Below are 24,760 nucleotides of genomic sequence, written 5' to 3' on the forward strand. Positions count from 1 at the left end.
TAAGCCTAACCCAGCAATCAGAGCACTCTTCAGGACCATGTAGTTTCTAGAATCCCCATCACTAACTGTGAGGAGTCTGTCTCGGCCTCTACCTTCAAAGGAGAGCCACAAGATTGCTGCCCACTGCTCCTGAGGGATCTGCTATACCTTGCAGGCTCCCTCAAGTGCAGTCATCCATTTGTGAATATCATCACCAGCTTTGTAGGGGGGCACAATCTTACTCAGGTTTCTTGTATCAAAAGACCTGTCTTTATCCTTAGGGATAGTGCTGCCACCAGTGGATCCTAATCCACTCTCTCTAGGCTGTCTTGCTCTAGCAAGTTTCTCTTGGGCCAGGGCAACTTCTAATCCTTGTCTCTGGATCCTCAATTCAGCCTCTCTCATTTTGGCCTCATGTTCCCTTCTCTGAGGGCTAGTCATCTCCCTTCTGGAATGACCATGAGAGCCTCTAGAGGCCTGGGAGGTATTGGATTCACCTGAGTGATTCCTCCTCCTCCTATGCCCCTGGTTAAGTCCACTTGGGTGCCTGGGCAAGGTCATCCTTGCTTCAGTCCCAAATATACTTAAGTTAGCCTGGTTGGGCCTGTTGGCTGGCACCTGACTAAGTCTACCATCATCAGAATCACTGCTCCCCCTTCTGTCTCTTCTTCCTCTTCCTCCTCTGGATCTACCTGAGGAGCTCCAGTGATGGGGGCTTCCTCATCTACTAGGATTATAGGGACAGGGGCATCAGTATTGTCATCCTCAGAAGGAGAGCCTCCTTCAGCATTCCCTGTGGGGTCTGCTTTAGAGGTCTTTAGAGCCTCAGACTGGTCTAAGAGCTCTCTAAGGTGGTCTGTAGTAGGGGATGGCCCTGTGTTCAGACCCCTTAGGACACAAAGCTGTCTTAGTTCCTTAAAGGAAAATATAGCAAATCCGGATGGTGCCTTTGGAGGGTCACTCTCAACAGGAGTAAGTCCAGTGGACCCCTCTGCTCCAGACATTGCTCTAGTGTGGTGGATGTATTGCAATCTACCTACACCGGTGTTTACCTACTAAACCTATCTAGTAGTTGTAGTCAGGGTGTGCTACTCCCTATCCTCTACAACAACTAAGTTCAGTAGAACTTATGTATACTAGTCTTGTTTTATATGTACCTAACAGGTACCTGTATGATCTTTCAAATGATAATCTCAAAGATTGTAATGGTAAAACAACAGCAAGCTCAGATCCCAATCCGCTGCTCACCAATGTGAGAAGTTGGCCTGGTATATAATGCTCACTAATTCTAGTGATCACTTTGTACCATGCCAAGCAACCCTTATGATGATCGGTTGTAAGTCAACCTTATAGACCAGTTATCCTAGTGGTAACGTGGACAAAGCAGTCAGGCTAAACTCTGAAAGGCATGTGAAGCCAGCTGTATTACCATACACAACCCCCTTGAATACCAAATGAAAGGACACCACACAGATATATATTGAAAATATATATATATTTATTAACTACAAATATCCCCTGAACTCTTTATGAGCACAGAAGCGTTGAACAAAACACAGTTTAAAATACACAAATGTTGCACAATATGCATGAGCCCTAGGGGCCACCTAAACCATATACTAAGAAAGTGGTATAAGAGATACCAATCTAAAAGGAAACAGGCCTAGGGCCTTGGGAATCGCTGGAGCTGATCGGGACTAGCAGTGACTAAGTCGAGAAAGGCCCACGGGACTCGGGTGCAGTGTTTAAAGTGCACGCACTCACCAATACAAAGTCTATGGTGCATAAAAAGTACAAAGTTAGTTAGTTCGGAACCTTCCGAGTGACCTAGAAAGCTGAAACTTGAGACACAGGCCCTAGAGGTGTGTACCAGTGTAGGAACACCAGCGTTGCTGGTTTACCTCACCCACAGGAAGCGGGTGCACAGGGTCGAAAATGTGTCGGGTTTCGTCACGCTGGTCGATGGTGCTTGGAGCTGAAGATGCTGCAGGCGGCTCGATGTGAAGAGTTCCGGTGGATCCAAGGGTGGATCTGAAGATGTGAAGACCTGAAAGCAGAGGAGACAATGTTCAAAGTCACTAGCCAGTGACTACCGTGGAACCAGATTGGAACCAGGCGATTTCGGGTGCAAACAGGCGTTGAGGTGTAGCTTCTCTCTGCAGCCACGTAGACACCGGGGGTCAAGGATGTCCAGGAGTCAGTCACAAGCTGTCCCACGTAGGCTTCTCGCTGTTGGCGGTGTCGGCAACTTGATCAGAGCAAACAGGCCTTGGCTAATGCAAGCCATGCAGGAGATAAAAAAGGCTTCTTACTCGGGCCAGCAAGGTCAGAGCGGCGGCTCCTTTTTACCGGAGCTAGGGCAAGTCTGGAGCAACTAGACCCGCAGTGTAGTTCTTCGGTTTCGTTGCCAAGATGGCCGCTGACCACGTGGCTAGTGGCTGGGATGGCGCGTCGAGTGGCACAATGCAAAAGGGCCCCACGCAGATTGTGGAGATGCTGGGGGGCATATCTTCGGTGCAAAGACTGCTCGGTGATGGGGGTTTTCAGTCCTCAAAGCACAACGTCGAGGATGCCTCTGATGCTGCGCAGTCAGCTCTTCGGGTGTCTTCCAAGATGTCCGGTCCCACGTCTCTCCGTACCTCCATGGGTCCCTTCTTTGCAGGGACTGTGGATTGGGCTGTGAGAAGTTGGGGAGTCTAGGTCTTGTCAGGCTCTGGGCTCGGGCTCCGGCGGGAGGCGGCGGCAAATCAGACGTTGATTCGCTGGTTGGTACCTGTATTCACAGGGTGGCCACTCCTAGGCCACAAGGGAGATTCTCTTCAGTCTTCTGTGCAGCAGAATGTCGAAGTCCAGTCTTCTTCTTTGTTTAAAGTTGATTTCAGGATGATCTGCTGTGCAATGGCACTGCTCCCACTCTTATTCCCAATCGGAGGGGTGGATCACCTACTAGGTCCCTCCTCTGGGTGGGACCAGGAAGGGGGGCGGTTACACCCCCTTTCCTTTGTCCAGCTCCTCGCCAGCCCTGGGTCAGGAAAGTCCAAGGACCGGTTTGGACTGGCTTATGCACGGGACACCTTGTGTGCCCCGGGCCTGTCTCAATCTATTCAGCCCTGTCCTACCCAATACACAAAACCCTGCCTGGGGTGGTGCTCGCACCTCCCAAGGCAGGAAACCCTTTGTCCAAGCCTCCCTCGCTGGAAGGACTCCCAGCAGCAGGAGGTCAGACTTGTGTCTGTGGTGGCAGCATCCGTTTTGTGATGCTGAGGCTCTGGTTAACTTTAACCGGGGTTAAGGCTACACACATGTCGTGTCCCTCTAGAAGGGTGGAATGCTATCCCCGTCGACAGAACGGTCGAGGGGATAGTATTCCAATTCGTATGACACCTTACTCGACATGTTTTGATAAAGCCAAACCAAAGTTAGCATATAACCGCGAGGATTATAATGCACTTAAGAGTATATGGTATGGCAGTATCCCGGAACAGCTAAGGGAGTGGTTCCGGACAGCTGCAGACAGGCTCAGCTCATGCTAGAGCACCATCTCACATGAAACCACGCACTCTGCCCCCAGGATTGCAGGGGCCTTCCATAGGAATGGCTTATAGGTTAACATGTGTCCAGTTAAGATTAGAAATAGGGATACTATATGTAAGCAAGAGGTGATTACACCAACTTACCCCAGCTGAGTGATCAGCCAGTTGTGTCAAAATATGGAGGCCAGGCCAGGGGTGGCACAATACATGCTGCCGCCCCTGGTAGGCCTTGGATGCACCTATGCCCTGGGTACCTATGGCACACTGTTACAGGGGCCTATAAGTTGAACCAGTTCCAATTGTGTATGCACCTACGGTACATGGAGTCCATTTTAAGGAGAGAGCAATCAGCCTAAGGCCCTGAATAGCAGGATCCCAGGCCAACTATGTCAAAAACCAGCTAAACACCAGGCAAAAAGTTTGGGGGTAACCATAGTCAGATGTCCACCTTCCTACATACTTGAGCAAACCAGTCCACATACACACACTCATCTCCGCGAGCCACACCAGCTGTAACAAGAGTGGACAGTCAACGCTAGAGCCCTTGAGACGGTTTCTGCTAGTGTTGGGCCCGTCACTTCGTGTGATCTTGGGCAGCCATTCGCTGGTTAGTGCAGCATGCAAGGGTGCGTGCAAGGAAGCCCACCCACGAAACACTGCTATTTCAGGAGGCAACTTCTTCTTGCAGTTTCCTGGAAAAGAAGTGAGAATTGACTGGTGCTCTGAGGCAACGTTCACTGCCCTTGAGGGGCCACGCCTGACTGTACCAGCGAGAGCGCGCATCAGCTGGAGGCCACGCCTGAGCGCCTCAGGAAGACGCCGGGCGCAGCTGGTCTTTAGATAAGAGGGGCACTGGTTTGCACCCAACCTTCCTCGTCATGCACAGTTTTCAAGCCTAGGGTAAGGACAGGCCCTTATTGACAGCTTTCCCAAAAGCACATCTAAGGTACTTTTCACATAAGTGTTCCAGTGCGCGGAGAAGGCCTTCACTTCACGGAGTGGAAACACAGGCCAGCCTGGCACACACGTAACCTCTGTGCCTTCGAGCGCGTGCAAGCTGTCAACTCTGAACACTTAAGTCTAATAAATGGAAGATAAATATTAGAGATGGCATAGAAATCAAATAGAGCACTGCCAAAGCCGAGTGAAGACTAAAGCCTCTGATAATACATGTCAGAGAAAAACAAGCAACAGTGGTGGCCTTTGCAAATGATGTAACGGTTATTTTTTTTTAATTGGAAACATATATTGAACAAAAAATAAAGATAAGGCATTCACAATATGGTGACCATATGCTTCTAATACCATTCAATACCATTCTTATTTTTTTTTAAACAAGTACACATTGTATATACCTTTAATAAAAGAGTATGGGTGCTTTCTGACATGCAGCTGTACTGTGCAGCAGATAGGAAAACCTTTTTTTAGTTTTCATGCACATCCCAGGTAAATATGATTCATAGTAATGACCTTGAATTACTGTTACTTAAAAGAAGGTTTAAACAGACATGGATGACTACAAAATTAAGAATGGCAATAAAGCATTTAGTTGTGGCACTGAAATGCACTTCTTTTTATGTGAATGTGCCTATTTGATCTACAGAGTATATTACCTACTGGCGGTACCCAGTAGGTATATATAGTTAGGATTTTTTTGAATAGGGATTTCTGAAGATTCTATGTTGAATAACTTTGGCGTTGATGGACGGAATTGGCTGAAATTTTCAGGAAAATGGCACATTTTGTTTCTGTAGCCCAATGTAGCCCAAAGATGGCCACCAGAGACAAAAAAAACAAATGTAGCCCAAATATCAGCCAGATGTAGCCCAACTATAGCCCAGTGACAGAATGTCCCAGAGTGTTCTAAAGAACAACTAGAGCGCTAACAGTCTTACTTATGACAACAGTATGGCACACCTGAAGTCATCTTGATTGGAATAAAGTATTAACACTTAAAACATTTAATTTGCAAAGGAACAAAATGAGGGGTTTCATTTTGCCATAGAAATGTTATATATATATATATATATATATATATATATATATATATATATATATATATATATAGATATAGATATATATATATATATATATATATATATATATATATATATATATATATATATATTACCTACTGGCGGTCGCCAGTAGGTATATATAGTTAGGTTTTTTTTTAATAGGGATTTCTGAAAATTCTATGTTGAATAACTTTGGGGTTGATGAACGGAATTGGCTGAAATTGTCAGGAAAATAGCACATTCTGTTTCTGAGCGTCCCCTGAGAGTTTGGGGGGGGTTTCGTCAAGTGGGGGCCGAGAAAAAAGGGGGGTCCCAAAACGTGTTTTTAACATTGAGTTTTCCATAGGGCGGTTGGACTCACTTTTAGCTCGAACGGCTGAATGGATTTCTATGAAACTTGGCAAAATTGTAGAGACTGTTTGCCCGAGATATCTCAAGGTATGTGCTCCAGTGGATTTTGAGAAATTAACTTTCAGAAAAATATATATATCTGTGACAGCGTCCCGGTTAGTGCCCCGGTTCGCGTACCAGACGCGTAACGGAACTTTGCGAGGAGAAGCGGATTGGCTCTCCGGTGACTCTCAACATTCTAAACAGTCCGGAGCAGCCGCCATCTTGTCTCTCGGTAGGATCGAGAGACAAGAGGTGAAAATAAACGAAGGGGGAAATGAATGAAAGGGGCAAGGTAGACCCCTCCTGACCCCCTAGGATTGATGTGGGGGCTATTAAAGGGCCCCGCAGGGCAAAAAAATAAAAGACATTTTTTTTCGATTTTTCGCGGTGGAAGCGCTACCCGGTACATGAACCGGGTAGCTCACCGGTAGCGTAACGGGAGTCCGCCATCTTGTGTTTCGAACGAATTTAGTCAGAAGATGGAGGATAAGCAATGTTGGGAATGGGTATAAGGGGGCACGGGAGACATATCCTGACCCCCTAGGTTTTCTGAGGGTGGCTGTGGAGGCCCATATATGTAAAAAAATAAACCTTTTTTTTTTCTTCAAATTTTCGCACTGTTAGCGCCCGGTCCGCGCACCGGGTAGCGTTCCGGAAAGCGTAACAAGGGGAAAACCAAGGGAAATAGTAAAATAATATTTTAGAGTGCTTTGAGGTAGGGTAGCTCTGAATAGAGCTGTTGTGTTGTGTGGGTGATGTAAGTACCAACATGTAGGTACCAATGAAGAGTCTAAAATTCAATGTACACCGTCTCCTCTATAGATATTCTGTATGTTCTAATATGGGTTATTTAAATGTAAATGTGTGGAAAAGCACTTCATGCTTTAAAGCAATTGTATTTTTGAACTGATTGTGCTTTGCTATTAGTCCTCCTCTTTGGTTTTTTTCCCCACACTCTTCTTCAGCATGATAGTTGATAAATTCGTTCCCTCAAAAAATGTTTATACATAAAAAAATTATATTAAATACATATAAAATATATTTTTCCTTTAAAAGAAGAATACATTTTACAGCTTTTGATATTTGCTATTAAAAAAACCATTGAAATTCACTGAAAAAACCATAGGTTATAGACCATATATAGTTAGGAATTAGCATTTACAAAACCTTGAAAATTCACTGAAAAAAACATAGGTTATAGACCATATATAGTTAGGAATTAGCATTTACAAAACCTTATGTTACTCACACAAAACCATTGAAATTCGCATATATAGTTAGTTGCACTAACTATATATTGCGCACCCGCAATCCACTGCTGATCATGTCACATATTACATCATTCATGACATGGTCAGTGACATCACTGATGACATCACTGATGACATCTCAAATGACATCACTGATGACATCACTGATGACAACATCCAGTGACTGTATGTTTCTGTAAAGTTAAAATATGTCTTACATATTGAAGAATGAGTGGATGTATAAGTGTCTGGATGAAGGATTTAGTAGGTGCATGACTGACTGTATGAGTGAGTGATTAAATGTGGCTCACTGAGTGTATGGGTTAGTGACTAAACTGTCTTAATTTGTGCATCATTATGTCTGTTGTTCTGTAAACTGCTGCATGTGTTTATCAGTAGCTATATGAGTAACTATATGGGTTATTGATTGGTTGCCCAAGTATTTGTATGGGAGACTGAGTGTGTGTATGGGTGGCTGGGAGGTGTATGACTCTGTGCATAGATGTGTGAGCAGTAGATTCACTAGATGTATGGGTTCAAAAGTGCATGTGGAAACAGCTGTATGGGCGGTTGACTGTGTGCATGAGTGTATTGGTGAGTGAATGGATATCTCAGTGCTACATGTCAAAGTAAGTACATATGTAAAACATAGTACATGTGTGTTGGAATTAGGTAGCCTGGCCTAGGGCAAGACTAGCATATCAGAGGCACAGTGTAAAGGTTGCAGACCACCCAAAAGTAATTCTACGCAATAGCACTCAAAAAGAAAACACCACACCAAAATTATATGAAAATACGTACTGCTTTATATAAAAATAATATTCTTTCTGTTCTCCCAATATAAATAGCTTAGAGCATTTCAGGTCACTTTTAGAATCAGCAGTTAGACTTTTTAAATTACTAGCAGATTATCACTTTGTTCAACAATACAATACACTTGTCAATTAATCATTAAAGGCACTTTCAAAAGTATCAAATCATCACATTTACAGAATTAGCAGAACGTCTCATTAAGCTCTATTCTTAGTTAAACTTTACTGTTACAGCTTCCTTCTAGGAGGTGAAAATTCAATTCAATATAGTTAAGCAGTTGCTACAGATCTGGCAGGAAGGCTAACTAAGGTTATCAGCTACACAACTCTAGTACCTTTACCTCAGATTCTCATATTTAATTAAGTGTAGAAGCAATGTGGTGCTCTAACCCTCCTCCCACTGTAGGTAATTTTCCCCACAACAAGTGGGCAGCCTTAAAGGGGGGTTTAGGATCTCAGACCTGTGTGACAGCACCCACACTTCCTATGGGGATCTAATGACTCCTTCAGGTGAACAGGTACCAGCAATATTGGAATCAACCTTGTACTCTCCCACTGATCCCCGCTTCCTGTTTGCAGCTGAAGGGAGAGGAGCAAGTTAACTGTTAGTGTCTGGCCGGTTTCGCTCTTCCCCTTTCCACACCGAGCCCACAAGGACCCCTTCTCCTTACTGTTCAGCTGAGACGCTCTATCAGTCACCACGCGTCTCTGTTGACCGGTGGCTCCTCACCGGTCGTGTTTACCCAGCCGATCTTCCTCCGGTCCGCTGCACGGTTTGGGGCTGATGTAGAGGCAAAACGGGGTACACAACCCCTCCTTCCCGCTCGCGCCGACCCCTTCGTGAGGCGCTCGAGCGGGGAAGACGATGACACACGCCACAGCCTCTGCTCGGCACTCGGCGCTCGGCACCTCCCCGCCTGGTCCCGCCTCCGCCTTCCTGAAGGGAAGCGGTACGACCGGGCATGCGCGAGTGAGCAGTGGCTTCGGCTGGAGGCTGCTTGGTTCGGTTTCCTCCGTCCCCGCCCACAAACACTGGCTTCCTCGCTACTCGGGTCAGATCAGCGCTAGCAGGACACAGCGCAGAGAAATCAACCTACCACCACAGCGTCCGCCGCCACTACGGGTCACAGGCACAAAGGCGGCCCGATTACACAACTAGTGTTCCCTGAGGCACTTCGAGTGGAGCACGCTCCCAGCCCCCGCTGCAGTCACAGGGAGCTCACTTGAGTCAGGACAGCCAGGTACAGGGAACAAGGGGGGAAATGCTCGTGATTCAAGGCAATAAACTCCTCACCAGTTCTTCACCCTTTCAGCCTCGGTAAAAGTATTCTGGGAATCACTTCCCTAAAGTTCCTTTTCTGGGCAGAGGACTGCGCTCTACCGCGCTGCAGTCTCCTTCTCCTGAGAACTTCCCCTATATAATTCAGACAAGGGGCAAGCTAGGCGCCCAGGGTCTCCAGTAACCCTCCGCAGCGGGGCCAGGACAGGTAACCAAAAGGGGAGTAGTGGGGTAGATCAATAAGGCAGCTTCCCATGCAAGTTAATCAACCCTATGTCTAACCTTTCCCACCCTTAGCTACAGCCTGTCCTCCAGCTGACTTCCACAGGTAGACAAAATGGCTGCCCCGCATTCCGCCTTATCTAGGCTGCCCTTCAGTGGTCCAGAATGGACCAGAAGGTTCTGGAATGCCCTATGTTAGGCTATGGCCAAGTTCTGTTTGTGACAGTTGGGGCAGTTGGTGGCCACCATTTTAGGTGGTGCCAACTTTCCTGTCAGAACAGGCCTCTGGGCCTAAGGTAAAAGATTATGAGGGGGAGAAAGAACCCCTATCCCCCTGGCCAACACCTACAAAAAGTCAGTAGACACAAAAATTAATAAGGGTATGAGGGGCAAAAGGGGACAAAATAAATAAAAATTAGGAGGGACTTCGCCAAAAAGCCAGACAGGTCTAACACGCGTCCCCCCCATCTGAAAGTGGGGAGAACTACCCAACCCCTTGGGAGTCCTCATCACTAAGGCGGAAATACCTGGAGAGACCGTCTGCATTGGCGTGGTCCACTCCAGGCCTATGTTCCACCCGAAAGTCCATTCCCTGTAGGGAGATGGACCACCTCAACAACTTGGGATTTTCCCCCTTCATCTGCATCAGCCAACGAAGGGGTCGGTGGTCAGTCTGAACCAGGAAGTGCGAGCCAAAGAGGTATGGCCGCAGCTTCTTCAGAGCCCACACCACCGCAAAAGCTTCCCTCTCAATGGCACTCCACTTCTGTTCCCGGGGAAGCAGTCTCCTGGATAAGAAGACTACGGGTTGATCCAGGCCCTCTTTATTCAGTTGCGATAACACTGCCCCAATGCCATGTTCTGATGCATCTGTTTGGACAATGAACTCCTTGGAGAAGTCTGGGGCCCTCAGGACCGGTGCCACACACATTGCCTGTTTCAACTTTTCAAAGGCTTGCTGACAAGCCTTTGTCCAAACTACCCGTCGAGGTTGTTTCTTGGAGGTGAGCTCTGTGAGGGGCGCTACAATAGTGCCATACCCCTTCACAAAGCGACGGTAGTATCCTGTGAGGCCCAGGAAAGCTCGGACCTCAGTCTGTGTCTTGGGGGGTTCCCAGGCCATGATTGCCTCAATCTTCGCCTGCAGGGGCTGCACAGTCCCCCTACACACCAAGTGTCCAAGGTACACAACCGACCCCTGCCCAATCTGGCATTTGCTGGCTTTGATGGTCAATCCAGCTTGTCTCAGGGCCTGGAGAACGGCCTGCAAATGCTGCAGATGGTCCTCCCAACTGCTACTGAAGACAGCAATGTCATCCAAGTAAGCAGCAGAGAAACTCTCCATTCCAGAGAGGACCTGGTTCACCAGCCGCTGAAATGTGGCAGGGGCGTTCTTGAGCCCAAAGGGCATCACACAGAACTGGTAGTGTCCCTCAGGCGTGGAGAAGGCTGACCTTTCCCTTGCTCCATCTGTCAAGGAGATCTGCCAGTACCCTGAAGTGAGGTCAAAGGTACTCAGATATTGGGCAGCTCCTAGCCGGTCAATCAATTCATCCGCCCTAGGGATCGGATGAGCATCAGTCCTTGTCACTGAATTCAGTCCTCGGTAATCCACACAGAACCTCAGTTCAGGTGTGGTGCCTGGGGGTGCGGCTTTTGGCACGAGCACCACCGGACTGGACCAAGGGCTGTTGGAAGGTTCAATTACTCCCAGCTCTAGCATCTTGGCAACTTCTCCATGGATGCTAGCCTTCACCTTGTCAGACAGCCGGTAGGTCTTGGACTTCACTGGTGGGCTGTCTCCTGTGTCCACATCATGGGTACACAGGTGGGTCCTTCCCGGGACAAGGGAGAACAACGAAGAATACTGCTCCAGGATCTGGCGGCAGTCCTCCCGTTGCTCAGGAGTTAGAGTAGGAGAGAGAATCACTCCCTCCACTGACCCATCCTTCTCTTGGGACGAAAAGAGATCTGGGAGAGGTTCGCTTTCCGCTTCCTCTTCCCCGTCAGTCACCATCATCAGCATGACTTCGGGCCTCTCATGGTGGGGCTTGAGTCGGTTGGCATGCAGCACCCAAAGGGGCTGTCGAGGGGTCTTAAGGTCAACCAGGTATGTGGCCTTACCCTTCTTCTCCAACACCTCAAAGGGGCCTGTCCAGCGATCCTGGAGGGCGCTAAGCTCTCCAGGCTCCATCACCCACACTTTCTGTCCAGGCTCCAGTTCCACCTGGTGAGCATTGTGGTCGTACCACTCCTTCATGACTGCCTGGCTGGCCTCCAAGTTGTCAGAAGCTTGCTTCCACAACTTCGCCATTTGGCTCCTGAAGGCCAGCATGTAGCTCACCACATCCTGGGGGGGTTTCCTGGGAGATTTCTCCCAACCATCCTTCACCAGGCTGAGAGGACCGCGTACAGGGTGCCCATACAGAAGCTCAAAGGGGCTGAAGCCCACTCCCTTCTGGGGCACTTCCCTGTAGGAAAAGAGTAAACAGGGTAGGAGGACATCCCATTTCCTCCGCAGGCTCTCGGGCAGACTTCTGATCATGCCCTTCAAGGTCTTATTAAACCTCTCAACCAGTCCATTCGACTGGGGGTGATAAGGAGTGGTGAACCGGTAGGTCACTCCACACTCCTTCCACATTGCCCGCATGTAAGCTGACAGGAAGTTGGTCCCCCTGTCAGACACAACTTCCTTGGGAAATCCCACTCGGGTAAAGATTCCCATTAGGGCTCTTGCCACTACAGGTGCAGTGACTGTCCTCAGAGGTATGGCCTCTGGGTACCGTGTGGCATGATCCACCAGTACCAGGATAAACCTGTGACCAGCTGCTGTTGGTGGATCCAAAGGCCCTACAATGTCGATGCCCACCCTCTCAAAGGGGGTGCTAACGATTGGAAGTGGTTCCAGGGGAGCTTTTAGCTTCACCCCTGTTTTCCCACTGGCCTGGCAGGTTACACATGTCCTACAGTATGTGTTGGACGCCACTTTCATCTGAGGCCAGTAAAAGTGGAGGACAAGCCGTGCAAAGGTCTTATCCTGACCTAAGTGTCCTGCCAGGGGTATGGCATGAGCCAATTCCAAAAGAAAGGCTCGGTACTGTTGCGGGACTACCAAGGCCCTCGATGAACCAGGCGAGGGTACCTTGGGTTCACTGTAGAGAAGTCCATCCTCCCAGTAAATATGGTAATGTCCCGTAACATCACCTGCTGCTTGGGCTTCAGCCTGTCGCCTCAGTCCCTCAAGGGTGGGGCACTCCCTCTGCCCCTTACAGAATTCCTCTCTGGTAGGACCTCCCTCCACATGCCACTCCGCAGGGATGGGTAAATCCTCCAGAGAGTCTACTTCCCCCTCCACGGACTCCTGGTCCACCACCGCAGGTGGCCGATCTGTCTCATGGGGTGTGGAAGCCGGAGCAGGCTTTCTCTGTCTCCGGGTCTGTCCCTTCTTAGCAGCGGGTTGGGCCATTGTTCCAGGCTCCAACCCAGGCGAACTCCCTCTCCGGGCAGTCGCAGACCGTGTGCTGACACAGGCCCAGTCAGGTGTACCCAGCATCGCAGAATGCGTCCGGTATTCCACCTCTCTCCAAGTGTTGTGTTCCATGTCATTCCCCAACAGACAATCGACTGGCACGTCAGGGCTTACGGCAACTCGAAGTGAACCTGCAACCCCCTCCCACTCAAAGGGAACCTCAGCCACTGGATAGTGGCCCATTCTGCCGTCAGCCATCGCGGCGGGGTGGAGTACATTAGGAACAACCTGCTCTGGGGACACCAGCTGACTTCTCACCATAGTCATACTGGCTCCTGTATCCCTCAGAGCCTCCCCTCTCTGGCCATTGATGGTAACCCATTGCCCATACTTTGTAGTATTTGGGGGCACCTGGATCTTTGGCACCATCTCCCGCTCTCCCAGGGACACTAAGGTGACACCCGCCCACTCACCCCCCTTATCTAAGGGCAACTCCTCCCCGAGCGCTACACTAGCTACTCCCGGTCACTTTCCTCCGGTGGGAGGGGGTGGTCTCTTTGGGCATCTGACATCTCCCTTATAATGTCCAACGCCACCGCATTCAAAACAGTGGAGAACCCTGGGCTGCTGGCTTTGGCCAGGATGAGGGTTCCGGGGCGGGTTTGCCCTAGGGGTGAAACCTGCTCCCTTCCCTTGGAAGTTATTTTGGGGACCTTTAGAGAACTCTTTCTTTTTCTCCCCCCCCTCCTTCTTCTGGGGGGCGCCCTGTCCGGCTTTTTGAGATTCCCCTCCAGTCCCCTTGGAGGACACCCGGGTACTTGTCCAGATGTCCGCCTCCTCTGCAAGCTTCCGGGGATTGGTCAGCTTGCTGTCTACCAGGTGTTGGCGCAGCTCGGGAAAACATTTCTCGGGGAGGTGTTCTCTCAAAAACAGGTCGTACAGCCCCTCATAATCTTTTACCTCACTGCCCTTGACCCAACCCTCTAAGGCCTTTCTGGCGTAATCAAGGAAGTCCACCCAGTTCTGAGTGCTCATCTTGTGGCTCCCCCTGAACTTCTGTCGGTACCTTTCTGGGGTGAGCCCGAACTTCCTCAACAACGCCAGCTTCATGGTGGGGTAGTTTGTCTGTTCCTCTGGATCCAGGGCCAGCAAAGTGTCCCGACCAGCAGGAGGCATGTACTTGTACAAACTACCCCCCCAGTGCTTCTCCTGCACTCCATGAACCTTCAGAGAAACCTCATAAGCGGCCAGCCACTTAGCTACATCGTCCCCCTGACTGAAGCTCGCTATCAGGTCCTTTGGGATATAGGGTTTGGTCTCCCTGGCTGACTCCTTTGGTTCGCTGCCACCATTCCTATCAGGAGAGGACCCCCGTCGCAGACTTTGGAGCTCCAGTTCCTTCAGTCTAAACTCGTGGACCATCCTCTTCTCCTCTTTCTCCTGCTCCAACTTAGCCAACTCCCACCTTAACTGTCTTTTCTCCCTCCTATCGGTGAGCTCGGCTTCCGTTAGGCTTCTCCCAGAGATGCTACTGCCCTTTCTGGAATAGGACACTGGTCCGGTGAGTAAGTTTTCCCCCTCATGGCGGAACAACTCTTCTACCTCCCCCACCGTGTCCTGGTCGACCTCTTCATCCTCCTCCTTCGTCCCTTGGTGTGCCTCCACCCAGGCCCTAAGGCTAGTCTGGAGCTCCCCCTTCCTGGCACCATGTTTGAAAAAGACCCCCATTTGTTGGCAGAACATTTTCAATTGGGACACGGAATAGACTTCCAGGTTTTCCACAGCGAACTCCATTGTGAGTCAGGCAAACCTGGATACACACCAGAAATTTCAGAGGGGCAAGGGCAACCTAAAGCCAACTCCACCCACCACCAGGAATACATTTAGAAAAAACAAAAAGACTAATTGGGAGGGCCGCAAGGAGAAAACTCCTGATGTAGGTTGGGTGTATTACGTCAAATTACTAGTAAGTAGCTGCAACCAAGTCCGCGATCCCACCGCTAGGCACCAATATGTTGGAATTAGGTAGCCTGGCCTAGGGCAAGACTAGCATATCAGAGGCACAGTGTAAAGGTTGCAGACCACCCAAAAGTAATTCTACGCAATAGCACTCAAAAAGAAAACACCACACCAAAATTATATGAAAATACGTACTGCTTTATATAAAAATAATATTCTTTCTGTTCTCCCAATATAAATAGCTTAGAGCATTTCAGGTCACTTTTAGAATCAGCAGTTAGACTTTTTAAATTACTAGCAGATTATCACTTTGTTCAACAATACAATACACTTGTCAATGAATCATTAAAGGCACTTTCAAAAGTATCAAATCATCACATTTACAGAATTAGCAGAACGTCTCATTAAGCTCTATTCTTAGTTAAACTTTACTGCTACAGCTTCCTTCTAGGAGGTGAAAATTCAATTCAATATAGTTAAGCAGTTGCTACAGATCTGGCAGGAAGGCTAACTAAGGTTATCAGCTACACAACTCTAGTACCTTTACCTCAGATTCTCATATTTAATTAAGTGTAGAAGCAATGTGGTGCTCTAACCCTCCTCCCACTGTAGGTAATTTTCCCCACAACAAGTGGGCAGCCTTAAAGGGGGGTTTAGGATCTCAGACCTGTGTGACAGCACCCACACTTCCTATGGGGATCTAATGACTCCTTCAGGTGAACAGGTACCAGCAATATTGGAATCAACCTTGTACTCTCCCACTGATCCCCGCTTCCTGTTTGCAGCTGAAGGGAGAGGAGCAAGTTAACTGTTAGTGTCTGGCCGGTTTCGCTCTTCCCCTTTCCACACCGAGCCCACAAGGACCCCTTCTCCTTACTGTTCAGCTGAGACGCTCTATCAGTCACCACGCGTCTCTGTTGACCGGTGGCTCCTCACCGGTCGTGTTTACCCAGCCGATCTTCCTCCGGTCCGCTGCACGGTTTGGGGCTGATGTAGAGGCAAAACGGGGTACACAACCCCTCCTTCCCGCTCGCGCCGGCCCCTTCATGAGGCGCTCGAGCGGGGAAGACGATGACACACGCCACAGCCTCTGCTCGGCGCTCGGCGCTCGGCGCCTCCCCGCCTGGTCCCGCCTCCGCCTTCCTGAAGGGAAGCGGTGTGACCGGGCATGCGCGAGTGAGCAGTGGCTTCGGCTGGAGGCTGCTTGGTTCGGTTTCCTCCGTCCCCGCCCACAAACACTGGCTTCCTCGCTACTCGGGTCAGATCAGCGCTAGCAGGACACAGCGCAGAGAAATCAACCTACCACCACAGCGTCCGCCGCCACTACGGGTCACAGGCACAAAGGTGGCCCGATTACACAACTAGTGTTCCCTGAGGCACTTCGAGTGGAGCACGCTCCCAGCCCCCGCTGCAGTCACAGGGAGCTCACTTGAGTCAGGACAGCCAGGTACAGGGAACAAGGGGGGAAATGCTCGTGATTCAAGGAAATAAACTCCTCACCAGTTCTTCACCCTTTCAGCCTCGGTAAAAGTATTCTGGGAATCACTTCCCTAAAGTTCCTTTTCTGGGCAGAGGACTGCCCTCTACCGCGCTGCAGTCTCCTTCTCCTGAGAACTTCCCCTATATAATTCAGACAAGGGGCAAGCTAGGCGCCCAGGGTCTCCAGTAACCCTCCGCAGCGGGGCCAGGACAGGTAACCAAAAGGGGAGTAGTGGGGTAGATCAATAAGGCAGCTTCCCAGTCCAGTTAATCAACCCTATGTCTAACCTTTCCCACCCTTAGCTACAGCCTGTCCTCCAGCTGACTTCCACAGGTAGACAAAATGGCTGCCCGGCATTCCGCCTTATATAGGCTGCCCTTCAGTGGTCCAGAATGGACCAGAAGGTTCTGGAATGCCCTATGTTAGGCTATGGCCAAGTTCTGTTTGTGACAGTTGGGGCAGTTGGTGGCCACCATTTTAGGTGGTGCCAACTTTCCTGTCAGAACAGGCCTCTGGGCCTAAGGTAAAAGATTATGAGGGGGAGAAAGAACACCTATCTTCCTGGCCAACACCTACAAAAAGTCAGTAGACACAAAAATTAATAAGGGTATGAGGGGCAAAAGGGGACAAAATAAATAAAAATTAGGAGGGACTTCGCCAAAAAGCCAGACAGGTCTAACACGCGTCCCCCCCAGCTGAAAGTGGGGAGAACTACCCAACCCCTTGGGAGTCCTCATCACTAAGGCGGAAATACCTGGAGAGACCGTCTGCATTGGCGTGGTCCACTCCAGGCCTATGTTCCACCCGGAAGTCCATTCCCTGTAGGGAGAGTTGACATATATAAATAACTGTGCATAAGAGCCAGTGAATGTGTGAGTGGCTGTATGGATCATTGTGAACTTGTAACAGGGATTGTATAAGAGAGTAAATATGTATTAGTATATGTTTGAATAAGTAAGGTGTGTATAACTGTATAGTTGAGGAAATGGAGGTGTGATTGATTTTCTGCATGACTGACTAGGTGTGTGAGTAATTCCATGGATGAGTGACAGTCTGTGAGTGTCTGTTTACACTGAGTGTATCTAAGGTTATATTAGAGTCTGAAGAGGTTCATCGTATTATCACATGAATGATGTCATCAGTGATGTGATCAGTAATGTCAAATGAGATGTCATCAGTGATGTCATCAGTGATGTCATTTGAGATGTCATCAGTGATGTCATTTGAGATGTCATCAGTAAATGTAAATGTAAATGTAAGGTCCATTTATACCGCGCTAGCAATTGCTCCAGGGAGCATCTCGGCGCCAATAAAGGGTCAACCAGGTGAAATAAGTTGCCTTACTGCTTAAGGAGACTGAGACCGGAGTCATACCAGTGCTCTGGCCATTGAGTCTGGAAGATTGTAAATCCAGGTTTTCAGTTGTTTACGGAAATCAGATTCCTTGTCCAGGGCTCTTAATGGAGGGGGGAGCGCATTCCATGCTTTGGCACCCAATACCGCTAGGGATTTACCCCCGCGGGTTTTGAGTCTGAAACCTGGAATAGTCAAAAGATTAGCATTTGAAGACCGTAGTGTGCGGTTTGGACAGTATTTGACAAATTTTTTTCTCAGGTACATGGGGCCTGAATTATGCACAGCGCGAAAGGTGATTGTCAATACTTTGTGGAGGACCCTTTTGGTTATAGGCAGCCAATGTAGTACATTGAGGGCTTTGGTTGCTGAAGATTTTCTTGGCCATTTCAGAACAAGCCTTGCCGCCGCATGCTGTACCATCTGGAGTTTATGGGTAACCACCTTATTGGTACCAGCATACAGGCTGTTGCAGTAGTCGATGCGGGATGTGACTAATGCAATCGTGACAGTTTTCCTGGCTTCGAGGGGCAGCAGGTCAAAGAACTTTCTGAGCATTTTTATTACCCCGAAGCAGGTGCCTGCCACTTTTGCCGCCTCAGTGATGTCATCAGTGATGTCATTTGAGATGTCATCAGTGATGTCATCAGTGATGTCACTGACCATGTCATGAATGATGTAATATGTGACATGATCAGCAGTGGATTGCGGGTGCGCGAAATATAGTTAGTACAACTAACTATATAGGAGCAATTTCAATTGTTTTTTAAATGCTAATTCCTAACTATATAAGGCCTGAAACCTATGGGTTTTTAAGTGAATATATATATATATATATATATATATATATATATATATATATATATATATATATATATATATATAACAACAGATACATCTCATACTAAATGGTAGCCACTATCTGTATTTCTATTGGGTTTCTGCTTATACCATCTTGTGTTAGGCTATGTAGCTGTTTAGTAACATCAGTCAGGTATTTTATTCTATAGGGAAGGGCTCCTCCTTTCACAACTTTAGAAAAATTATTCACTTGCACTTAGCACTTTATAAATTTAGTTTGCACTTTGCTATAATGTCTGCTCTATGCCACATAATGGGAATAACAAGTAGATTTGTCCATGTTTACAAAGTTTATTGTTTACATGTTGCACTAGACACTTTAATAGAGATTCCCACTTGGGATGAATTATATACATGTTTTTTCAGAAATTAGGAAACGTGGTCCTTGGAATAATGAAATCAACATTGTGTTTTAATGTCTTATATATTTATATTTATATATCTATTGCAACTAACTATATATGCGAATTTCAATGGTTTTGTGTGAGTAAAATAAGGTTTTGTAAATGCTAATTCCTAACTATATATGGCCTATAACCTATGGTTTTTTCAGTGAATTTATATATATATATATATATATATATATATATATTCGTGGGGAAGCAGGCCGTCGTGAGGTATTCCAAATTATACAGGGCGGCTTGCATTGGCTTTCTGCCCCCGCTATATGGATCCACGAACTGTGAGGCTGAAGCGGTTGGGGACCCGAGGAGGCTTCATTTGCAGCTATACAAGCAGAAAAAATGGCTTTACCTTCGTGCAGCATCTTGCACCTTGCAAAACCATTCGGCTGAATTATCCCCAAGCGCAACCTACCTGGGAACTTCACACTGCATTCTGGGCCTTGCAGTCCACGGGAGACCTGAGGACCGGCAACAGGTGTGCTGACATCTCTGGGGGCGGAGCGCATTTGAACTTTCAAATAGGTGGCTGGACATCCATTAGCGCGAGGGAAGGCATCCTGATTACTTGGGCGCTGATGAAGGCTTACATATGCCGAAATGCATTCGCCACAGCTTGCAAATAAATAGCTTACTTGGGGGCATATTATCAAGGGGGTTTATATCCGCTTTTTTGGCTTTAAATACCGAATTTCAAGGTATCGGTAAAAAATCCAGATGTTGGTACCTACATCCCATTTACCGATTTTGAAATACCGAATCGGTAAAATTTGGTATTTCAAAATCAGTAAATGGGATTTACCTACATCTGGCCCTAAATTGCTGACATTATATGTAGCATGTCAGTTTTACTAGTTAGCTGTAAATAGAGTGCAGAGAGTAATTAGGTGGTAGTCTCTTGTTCACAACACTAGATCGGACTTTTGTAAGTGACCTTGCTCTGCTGTGCCTAGAAACACTTACTGACAGCTCATCACCCTATCTTACTCAGAAGCTCATTCATTCTTGGCAGAGCATGAATTAGTATGTACAGGAATTTCTAAGGAAGTATCATTCTTCAATGTGAATTTTGATTCTAAAAAGCAGTTTGAATATGATATCATGGTCCAAAATGTTGTAACTTAAAAATATTAAAGAAGAATGTGTCATGGGTAAGAATATTGTTTATTTGAAAAAAACTAAAATAATGTGTACTAAAATAGTGAGGTGTATATTATCATCATCAAATAGGCTTTATTCGATAGCAAGTATCATAAAAGCATTTCACAAGTGTATAAAAGAATATAAAATTAACATTTCATATAGTTAAAATATTTAAAACCTTTCTATACAAAACTACTCTAAAATTAAACATCATATCCTAATCGATTCTCCCCCATTAAAATTGAAATTTACAAATTTGCTAATACAAATGACTCGCACATAACAATTAGTCATCAATACTTTGCAGATCATTCCTATATATGAATATACTCTCATATCCCTAAATTAGATATTATTTATTTGGGCTTTATTCCTTATTTGGGCTTTTGTACGGATAATCCACATATATCCCAAGTACTTGGCAACACCACATACAAACGAGGACCTGGATGGGTCCGTTCTCAGGATACGTAGAGCTACAAGATGGTTTCTAGTGCCCAATTGAATGCATATAGGGTTGAACCATTTAGCCATGGGCGGTTTGTAAGCTGGGCAAACAAAAAATAAATGGGCTGTAGTTTCTTGCTGAACATTGCAGCAAGGGCAGTTAGCTAAGGTGCGATTCATTGGATCCCATTTTGCCAGAGTGGTATTTAGCATTAGGGATCCAAATCTAAACTGCAGATATATAGTGCCCTGTCTCTAGTTGTCCTGATAAAATCTAGATATGGTTCCAAGGATCCAACTGGTTTATGCTGCAGGAACTCATCAGTTAGTATGCTAAGCCTTGGGTTGTGTAAGACCTGATGATTAACCCAGTTCTAATAGATCTCTTTTAAATCGCTCTTGGTCGGGGGGACCTGGGTAGCCCAAGATTCGTCTAAACCCAGTTTGATCAACATATCCTTCAACTCCCTGAGCCATTTAACCCTTTTATTAGTATCCAGGGTAATGAGCTCGGAGAGACCAGTCGCATAGTTAAGGAGCTTTGGAGTAAGTCTTAGTTTTACCCAGTACAAAAGAGGACTACGTCTGGCCACCTCTCTAAAAGTGCGTCTACCCATATCCGAAAGTAAAGGCTTGAGTGGTGTATTGGTGGGGACAGATACCAGGTCTCTAAGGAATTTGCTCTCTGATCTTCCAATCTCGTCAGTATTTTCAAAGCCCCAGAGTTCAGGACCATACATTGCTGAACTCACAGCTTTGCCTTCATAGACTGCTAGGGCTGGGGCTACCAATCTAGTTGGGGATGAACGTTGGTCCCTACCGATGGCACCCACCCCCCGCTTATGGTTCAATAGCATTTTATTCAAATGAGTCACCCATTGCATTTTTTCAGATAACCAAATCCCCAGGTAGTCAAAGGAATGGACTCTCTCTAAGGGGCAACCATTAAGAGTAAGTTTACTTCTAAAATGTATCATTTTTTTATTCAGATTTTTATTTAAATAATATTAATTAGAAATATTTGTATTATAGTATACTATAATAATATAATAATGCATTATACATGTACTTTTTTCAGGTTGTGGTATTTATCTTTCATTGGATTTGAGGTTTATTTAGAGATTAAGGGCCAGATTTATCATCCTTTCACAGCTGCAGCACAGCGCAGTGCAGCAGCCCATCTTGCTGCCCTGTGCTGCATGAAAGGGAAAGGGCAGGAATACACTGTATTTACAAGTATACAGGCATTCCTGTCCTTTCTTATCACACTTTTGGGGGTTCTCGCCAATACATGCACCCTTGTGGCATGGTGCAAGAGTGCCTGGTGCAAGAGAGCGCTGGTTCAGAATTGCTAAAACTGTGCTTTGTCAATTAAAGAATGCAGGGATGTGCAGTATTTACAATGATACTGCACACCCCTGCATTTCCACTAGCGCTGGCACTAAATTAAGCTGCCTAGCACCAACACGGGCACCCTTGCATTATAGTGCAAGGGTGCCAGCGTTGGGGGATTGATTATTTATGTGCATGAAGGTGTCCCTTCCTGCGCATAAACAATCCAGAATGGCAATTTGTAACTGCTATTTGTGCTGCATTGTGCAGCACAAATAGAAGTTGCAAATCCTCTTTTTTTAAATGATTTTTTATGTGTTTTAACAATCCTTTTCTGTTTCTGTGTGTGCTGCACAAGGCAGCACATATAGAAACAGCAAAACGAGGAGAAATTACACATTTCTCCTCGTTTTGCCATGTTAGGGTCAGGTTTTTTTGGTCTTCATTTTTGCGCTGCCCCATATTTACACCACCCTTGTAAATAGGGGGCATGGTCAAAATCAATGGGTGTTGCGGCAAAACGTCCACTGCAACACCCACTTTCAAGCTAAGTGTAGCATGAAAGGGGGCCTTATTCACAAGGCGGCATGAAGACCACCTTGTAAATAAGGCGATGGACTTAACGCCTACACAACGTCTTAAAAAGTGATGTTCTGGTGGGGTTAAGTCCTTGTACATATGCCCCTGAGGGTCTTGAAAATTATTATCATAACTGGTATGGTGTTATCCATCGTTACCATAATGATCATTGTTCTGCCATATTAGGGCCATTTTGGTATTATGTTGCCCGTTTTCGTGGGCCTCCAACGATGGAAGTCGTTCTGAGTATATTGCAGGCATTATATGCATGAAGGAGATCAATCCTGACATGATACTGTTTGTCTTTGCCATTTTCTCATTAGTTTCTTACATTAGAAAAAAATATTTCTAAAATAATGTTGTACCTACTATGATGCTGCTTGTTGTGAAATATTATAAGTAATGATGTGTCCACCGGTGGCAAAATGCTGGTTATCCTGGACATAATGTGGGCAGCATCTATAGCATGGTGTAGAACATACTTTGCTTAATGCTATTAATGCTAGCTCTGTGTTAAAGGGGTTCATTATTTCAATATATATCCGGCATTCTTAGCATGGCTGTGTCTACCCAGGCATAATGCTGGGCACCCCTGGCATGCTGTGGGTACTCTTCATATTCGATTCTGGAGCCCATGCCACAAATATAGCAATGGCTGATGTAAAGATGGAACTCCAGAGTTATATTACGCCTTTTGGCATGTGTGGGTGGTGTACAGGCATATTAGAGGGAATCTGCCTTTGTGTGTCAGTAACTCATGTGAGTTCTGAAAACGTCACACTGACAATTGTGAACCAAAGGGTGTTTACTAAAAGGTGAAAAGCTGTTCTTCGAGACAATACTTGCCCTTAGTTCCTGAAATAGCAAGCTTTTGTTTCCAGGTCATTTATAACAGCAGCAGAAAACTGTGTTGTGCTTCAGTCAGACAACATATTCAATGTAAAGCGTGAGCAATTTTCCAGCCTTTTACACGAAGTAGTAAAAAACCTCAAACATGCAGCACGTACCGCTTCAACTTAAGTCCCACAGACTCCCCCACCACAAACACACCCACTCCACCCGCAAGATGTATGCATAGCTGAATACAGAAACAGAACCCGCACTCTTTGAAATGTGTACTATCCTCCATCTGGGGCAATGAGATGTCAACCTTATGATGTAAATGAGTTTCAATGAGGATACAGCATCCAACTGAGTTGCCACGCCTCACCTGTGTGCTGTGCAGGAGTCTTAATCTGTCCAGCTTCATTGTACCCTCATCTAAAATTCCACAGCACAGATTTACTAATGCTTTGATTTGGTGTTAAAGCGACTCAGTGCAGAGGGGAAACAACCTTTACAAAGCAACTTTTACAACGCACTACCATTACAATGCAACCATTACAACGCAATGAGCTCTTACAACGCATGCCATTACAACGCAACCATTACCACGCATGACACTACAACGCATACAATTACAACTCATGTCATTACAACGCAGTCATTACAACACATACCATTACAACGCATACCATTACAACGCATAGTACCCTTACACTATCCAACACTTACCCTACTGTTGCACCCCCTGGGGTTAGAATAGTAATTTTTACGCCTACACTATTTAACACTTACCCTACTGTTGCACCCCCTGGAGTTAGAATAGTAATTTTTACCCTTACACTATCCAATACTTACCATACATGCAATGTAATGATATGCGCTGTAATGGTTTGCTTTGTAAAGGTAGTATGTGTTGTAAAGGTAGTTTTTAGAAAATTTGTTGTAATGGCATGCTTTGTAATGGAATGCGTTGTAAAGGATGTTGCGTTATAAAAAATGCGTTGTAAGGGTATGCGTTGTAAAAGTATGCGTTATAACGTCATACATCTGTGTAGAGCATGCTATTTACAACCAAGTGCAAAAGTTGTTTTGTTCTCCAGAGGTGGATGTTTTTCAAAGTCCAGAAACAGCTTTACGTGGGGGAGGGGAGACTTTACTGGGGCTAGTCGCCTCAAACATCCATAGGTTTTGATACAAAGCCTGATCTACTAGGATAACTGCAAGCTTATGCCTCCAGTAGAAATCCTATGCTAGACAGTGCACACTCACCTCTGCGCCATCGATCGAACGTGCACACCATGCAGCGCAGGTTTATTTGTGTGCAGGCAAACGTGATGCCACCAGCTGCAGGCGAATGTCTGTTGGTATGGCTCTGTGCTATGTTTGGATCCTTCACCACGTTACGTGAAAAATCAGAGCCAACTC

General features: G+C 46.6%; 1 protein-coding gene across 2 annotated transcripts in view; it reads right to left on the minus strand.

The window, feature by feature from the left end:
- Positions 1 to 24,760, minus strand: part of LOC147701197 (B-cell receptor CD22-like) — a 339,266-nt gene that overhangs the window by 302,777 nt on the left and 11,729 nt on the right. Inside the window, exon 1 of one of the 2 annotated variants that reach the window (XM_086929942.1) lies at positions 8,657 to 8,739. The exons of the other annotated variant lie outside the window; for it this stretch is intronic. The gene's annotated coding sequence lies outside the window, so the exon portion shown is untranslated. Of the gene's footprint in view, positions 1 to 8,656; positions 8,740 to 24,760 lie in introns of those variants that run through there. 2 annotated transcript variants of the gene reach the window in all.

This window comes from Lissotriton vulgaris, chromosome 7 (genome assembly GCF_964263255.1).
Source record: "Lissotriton vulgaris chromosome 7, aLisVul1.2, whole genome shotgun sequence".
Classification (NCBI taxonomy): domain Eukaryota; kingdom Metazoa; phylum Chordata; class Amphibia; order Caudata; family Salamandridae; genus Lissotriton; species Lissotriton vulgaris.